The sequence below is a fragment of the Dermacentor andersoni genome, chromosome 10, assembly GCF_023375885.2.
Source record: "Dermacentor andersoni chromosome 10, qqDerAnde1_hic_scaffold, whole genome shotgun sequence".
NCBI classification, from domain to species: Eukaryota; Metazoa; Arthropoda; class Arachnida; order Ixodida; family Ixodidae; genus Dermacentor; species Dermacentor andersoni.
The window spans coordinates 26,597,239-26,603,238 of record NC_092823.1 but is presented as its reverse complement, the minus strand read 5'-3'; the positions used below and the strand labels follow the sequence as shown (position 1 = coordinate 26,603,238).

Sequence of the window (6,000 nt, the reverse complement as noted above, 5' to 3'; positions counted from 1 at the left end):
CGGTGCCTTCCTAGTTCAGAGAAAAGATGGACATGAACACGTGATAGCTTACGCTAGCCGGTCGTTGTCAAAAGCGGAAGGCAATTATTCTACAACCGAAAAGGAATGCCTCGCCATCGTTTGGGCTACAGCGAAATTTCGCTCTTACCTATATGGCAGGCCATTCAAAGTGGTCAGCGACCATCACGCGTTGTGTTGGCTAACTAACTTAAAGGACCCTTCAGGAGGGCTGGCACGTTGGAGCCTCAGACTACAAGAATACGACATCACTGTAACATACAAGTCTGGACGAAAACACTCAGATGCTGATTGCCTATCACGCGCCCCCATTTACCCGCCGCCGCAAGATGACGACGATGACGACTCCTTCCTTGGAATAATAAGCGCGGAAGACTTCGCCGAACAGCAACGAGGAGACCCGGAGCTAAAAGCCCTAGTCGAGTATTTGGAAGGGCATACCGACGTTGTCCCTAAAGCATTTAAGCGTGGATTGTATTTGTTGACGCTACAAAAGAACCTGCTCGTGAAGAAGAACTTCTCACAAGTCCGCGCCAGCTACCTTCTTGTTGTACCGTCAGCGCTGCTTCCAGAAATACTGCACGGCCTACACGACGATCCAACCGCTGGGCACCTCGGATTCTCCCGGACGCTGTCGAGAATACAGGAAAGATATTACTGGCCGCGTCTGACCGCCGACGTCGCCCATTACGTCAAGACATGCCGAGAGTGTCAGCGACGCAAGACACCACCGACAAGGCCAGTAGGATTGCAACAGCCGATCGAACCTCCTCGCCGACCATTCCAGCAGATTGAGATGGATTTGTTGGGGCCATTTCCGATGTCAACATCCGGGAATAAGTGGATCGTCGAGGCGACGGACTATCTCACCCGCTTTGCTGAAACTAAAGCTCTACCAAAAGGCAGCGCAGCCGAAGTGGCGAAATTTTTCGTCGAGAACATCCTGCTGCGACATGGTGCCCCAGAAGTCCTCATCGCTGACAGAGGAACGGCTTTTACAGCAGAGTTCGTCCAAGCCATTCTGCAGTACAGCCAGACAAGCCACAGGAGGACAACTGCCTACCATCCGCGGACGAATTGTCTCACGGAACGCCTGAACAATACCCTCGCCGACATGCTAGCAATGTATGTCGACATCGAGCACAAGGCGTGGGACGCGGTCCTGCCGTATGTAACCTTCGCTTACAACACGGCAGTGCAAGAAACAACACAGATCACGCCGTTTAAGCTGGTTTACGGCAGGAACCCGACGACGACGCTCGACGCCATGTTGCCCCACGTCACTGACGAAGAGAAAATTGACGTCGCTAGCTATCTCCAGCGCGCCGAAGAAGCCTGACAGCTCGCCCGCCTACGGATCACGAACCAACAGACGACCGACAGCCGACACTACAACCTGCGACGACGCTTCGTCGAGTACCAGCCCGGCGACCGTGTTTGGGTTTGGACACCGATACGCCGACTAGGACTGAGTGAGAAACTATTGCGCCGCTATTTCGAACCCTACAACGTCACTCGACGTATTGGCGCACTGGAGTATGAGGTCGTGCCAGACGGAATTTCGCATTCACAGCGGCGCCGCGCACGATCTGAAGTGGTCCACGTGGTGCGTCTGAAACCCTTTTACGCACGCTGACGAACTTCCTTATTTTGTTTTCTTTGCTACGGGTGTTTTCTTTATTACTTTCGTTTGTATGCAGCATCTGGCCGATGCTTTTTAAGAGGGGCGTATTGACACGTGTACTTATCTTTACCGGGCGACCACGTTTCGCCGCCTAACAAATGTTATCGCACAGCGCGGGACGCGCCTGCATCCATCCGAAGTTCCTGGAAAGTTATCGATGCTTCTATCCGGCTGTCTGTTGTCGCCGAACCTTGTGTTATCAGATTTCATCGCGTGACGCGAATGGTGTAGAACTTTGTGGAAGGCACGCGGGTCCCAACGATTAGTCTCGAACATTCGACGACTGCTGTATAAAAGCCGACGCGCTTGGCCCGCTGATCAGATTTTCGACGATCGTCGACTGTGTTCGCCGCTATCGTTGAGCTATAAGTGTAGCCTGTTTTGTGGGCACAGGCTCGCCCAATAAAATTTAGTTTAGTCGTTCACAGTGTTGCTACTGTGTTCTCCAACGTCACCACCACGTGACAATATGTAAGTCATTATCCAAGAGGAGACGACCTAGCTGACATTGCCGTCTTCTTGCACTGAGCCCTATTACATTTAACGTGGCTACACGTAGCGTTCATTCAATATTAACCGCCATGACTACATAATGGTGCCCATCACAGTTAGACAAGGATGAGTGCTCATAAAGGTGCGCCGATAAGCACGTCTAATGCCTCTAAAGGAGACGCAGCTCGACCTTCCGGAAAGGGCACTTAAGTGCAACTTGGGCCCCCCTTCCTGGCAAGGTTCTAAAAAACTAGCGCTCAGGATGACGGCCATTGCACTCACCAACCCCCCAACCCCACTCGAACTAGACAGCACGGAATTACGGAGGCGGTTTACCCGCCTGCCGTGGATCGACCATAATGTTCGGCCGCAGCTTCAAGGTCGACCTCCTTATACCTGGCGCTTTGGGCGATGGCTCGTCTCTGCCGCTGCGTCCTGTTTCGCCGTCCGGCTAACGGTCTGGTTGTGGGGCCTTTTCCCCGTCGTTTGGCTAGTTGGGCCGGTAAGGGTGTCCATGCCTTCAAATTCAACGAGGCAGGAGGTCACCTCCGTCTCAGGTGGGGTTTTCTCTTCAGCATTCGGCATGGCCGCGGTGCCCTCTGCAGTCGCTTGTTGGTGTCCTGTGGCAACAGCCTGAGCGACTTGTTTCTCCTCATGTTCAAGACGTACCGCCATGTTTGTCACGACGTCAGCTGCTTCACCCGCCGCGGTCGACGTGTCTTCGATGTCCGCCTCGTCCATGAGTAGGGCAGAGTTGTCCTCGTTGCCCAAAGGTCCGGTCACGCTAGCGTACGTGCGCTCTCACTGACTGTCTTCATGACCGAAGCGTCGGCAGGCACCACACCGTGGAATACGGCACTCGCGACGAATGTGGCCCGTGCCCCGGCAGCGTAGGCAGAGAGGAGCACTGCCCGGCACAACCAGGAGAGCCAGTTCCCCGGCGACGCTCACCTGACGTGGAAGGTCGTCGAGCTTTACGCCCGGCTTCAACTTCAGCGTGACCACACTTGTGGTTGAATTCTTATCTGCCACGCCGTGAACCCGCCAACGCTCGCGGACGACGTCGGTGACCTTTCCAAACGGCGCGAAGGCAAGACGTACGTCCTCGTCAGGAACGCTGGGCAGCAGCCAATGCACTTTCAGGCGTACGTCCTGGTTGGCGGGGTCGATGACGAGACACCAGCCGTTTTTGACCTGCAGCTCTCCAACGCTGACAATCTTTTTCACCGCGTCGCTGTCCTTGAAGGTCACGGCCCATACATGGCTCATACGGTAGGCCCCGAGAGCAGCCACTTCCGGCAGGAGCGATAACTGAGCGAGCGCATCGCAAAAATCTTCCACGCGGTATGGGCGGGCCCTGATATCACAGTGTAGAAAAACCATATTCAAAACAAAACGCCCTGTTGGCAGACTAGGCAAAACAACTTGATACTCGTTGTCCGAGGCAGAAATCCTGTTACTGGATTACTGGACTGTTACTGGGCCGCTGAAGCCGCTCCTACGGAGCCCATGATATACACGTCCGTCACGCTCGGTGGCCGGAAGTGGAATCCTCTATACCACCGACGCGTGTTTCCGGTTTTCTGAAGCAGTCCTACTTAAGTTGTTAATTGCAACAACAGTGTCGACACAGCCGGAATGAAATGAAGCCAAGTGCACGGAATGCATTTAATAGCCAGAGGGAGTGCCTTCGCATTACGCTAATCTATGAGTGTATTGCTTTTTTTTCTTTTTCACGATAGAACGTCGCGCTTACCACGAATAAAAGTGAAGGTAAATTTCGCACGTGCCAACTGATAACGTGTATAGATACGGGGAGCTGACGTGTGGGCATGTGCACAAAATATTTGCGTCGGCCGGGAATCAAACACGGGTCAACTGCTTGGAAGGCAGAATTGCTAACCACTATACCACCGACGCGTGTTTCCGGTTTTTGAAGGAGTCCTATTTAAGTTGTTAATTCCATGAACAGTGTCGACACAGCCGGAATGACATGAAGCCAAGTGCACGGAATGCATTTAATAGCCAGACGGAGTGCCTTCGCATTATGGTAATCGAGGAGTGTATTGCTTTTTTTTTTCACGATAGAACTTCGCGCTTACCACAACTAAAAGTAAAGGTCAATTTCACACAGGCCAAGTGATAACGTGTATAGATACGGGGAGCTGACGTGTGGGCATGTGCACAAAATATTTGCGTCGGCCGGGAATCGAACCCGGGTCAACTGCTTGGAAGGCAGCTATGCTAACCACTATACAACCGACGCGTGTTTCAGGTTTTTTGAAGCAGTCCTACTTAAGTTGTTAATTGCAAGAACAGTGTCGACACAGCCCGAATCAAATGAAGCCAAGTGCACGGAATGCATTTAATAGCCAGATGGAGTGCCTTCGCATTACGGTAATCTATGAGTGTATTGCTTTTTTTTCTTTTTCACGATAGAACTTCGCGCTTACCACGAATAAAAGTACAGGTCAATTTCACGCAGGCCAACTGATAACGTGTATAGATACGGGGAGCTGACGTGTGGGCATGTGCACAAAATATTTGCGACGGCCGGGAATCGAACCCGGGTCAACTGCTTGGAAGGCAGCTATGCTAACCACTATACCACCGACGCGTGTTTCCGGTTTTTTGAAGCAGTCCTATTGAAGTTGTTAATTACAACAACAGTGTCGACACAGCCGGAATGAAATGACGCCAAGTGCAGGGAATGCATTTAATAGCCAGATGGAGTGCCTTCGCTTTACGGTAATCTGTTAGTGTATTGCTTTTTTATTTCTTTTTCACATAGAACTTCGCGCTTACCACGAATAAAAGTGAAGATCAATTTCACGCAGGCCAAGTGATAACGTGTATAGATACGGGGAGCTGACGTGTGGGCATGTGCACAAAATATTTGCGATGGCCGGGAATCGAACCCGGGTCAACTGCTCGGAAGGCAGCTATGCTAACCACTATACCACCGACGCTTTTTTTTTTCTTTATTGCCAGTCCTCGACATATCACAACACAAATTCCTAAATGATATAAACAAAGACCAAAGAAGCAAAAAGGGATGAATACACAAACGGAACAAAGAACTGTAATATTCACATTCGCTGCCGTCCGCTACTGTGGCACGACGTTGTCGGATTAAAATTCCTTTAGTGCTGTAAGGGGTTCAACCCTCGACAGCCACTCAGGAACAGGCTGTTGCAACTTGATCACTTCCACATACCGTTGCATGGATTCACAAAAGTACAGACGCGCCGGTCGGGCATCCGGGTCACAATGGTAACGCGCCATTCTTGCGCGCCATAAACAGTGGAGGCCCGTAAGCATGATCAGGTCGTACGGGAAACCTTCGTCGTCTTATACTGGCAGAAACCTGATTCCGTGGGGATCTATAGGTAGCTCCTTTTTTAGTCTTTGTAACACGTCCCAGAAAAAGACCCCTTCTCAACAGTGGATGAAGACGTGATCTATGCTTTCTGTTTTTTTACATATAAGGCAGTGGGTTCCCCATGGCATGTAGAACCCACGTTGTTCAAGGAAGATTTTAACAGGTAGAGTACCGGTGTGTAATTTAAAAAAGAACGATTTAGTGGCTGGTTGAACTGGCATCTTCTTCACCCTTTTCAATACATCTAGGCCTGGGCCTCCACTGTACGGGGCTCTGTACATAGGTACCAGCAAAACACTGTCACATAAATCACGATATAACTTTTTCCGTTTTACACTCCACAAATTTGCACTTTAAAAACGAACACGCAAAAAAGAAACACTCTGAACTATTTCCCGAAAGAAACCACGGACTGGTCCTGGCA

The 6,000-nt window shown here is 51.0% G+C and overlaps 3 non-coding genes across 3 annotated transcripts; all 3 read right to left on the bottom strand.

The window, feature by feature from the left end:
* Positions 1–4,388: 4,388 nt before the first annotated feature.
* Positions 4,389–4,460, bottom strand: TRNAG-UCC (transfer RNA glycine (anticodon UCC)). The gene has a single exon. It is a non-coding gene; the product is annotated as a tRNA-Gly (tRNA).
* A 279-nt stretch (positions 4,461–4,739) lies between these two features.
* Positions 4,740–4,811, bottom strand: TRNAG-UCC (transfer RNA glycine (anticodon UCC)). Its single transcript has one exon. It is a non-coding gene; the product is annotated as a tRNA-Gly (tRNA).
* Positions 4,812–5,091: 280 nt separating this feature from the next.
* Positions 5,092–5,163, bottom strand: TRNAG-UCC (transfer RNA glycine (anticodon UCC)). The gene has a single exon. It is a non-coding gene; the product is annotated as a tRNA-Gly (tRNA).
* Positions 5,164–6,000: the final 837 nt, after the last annotated feature.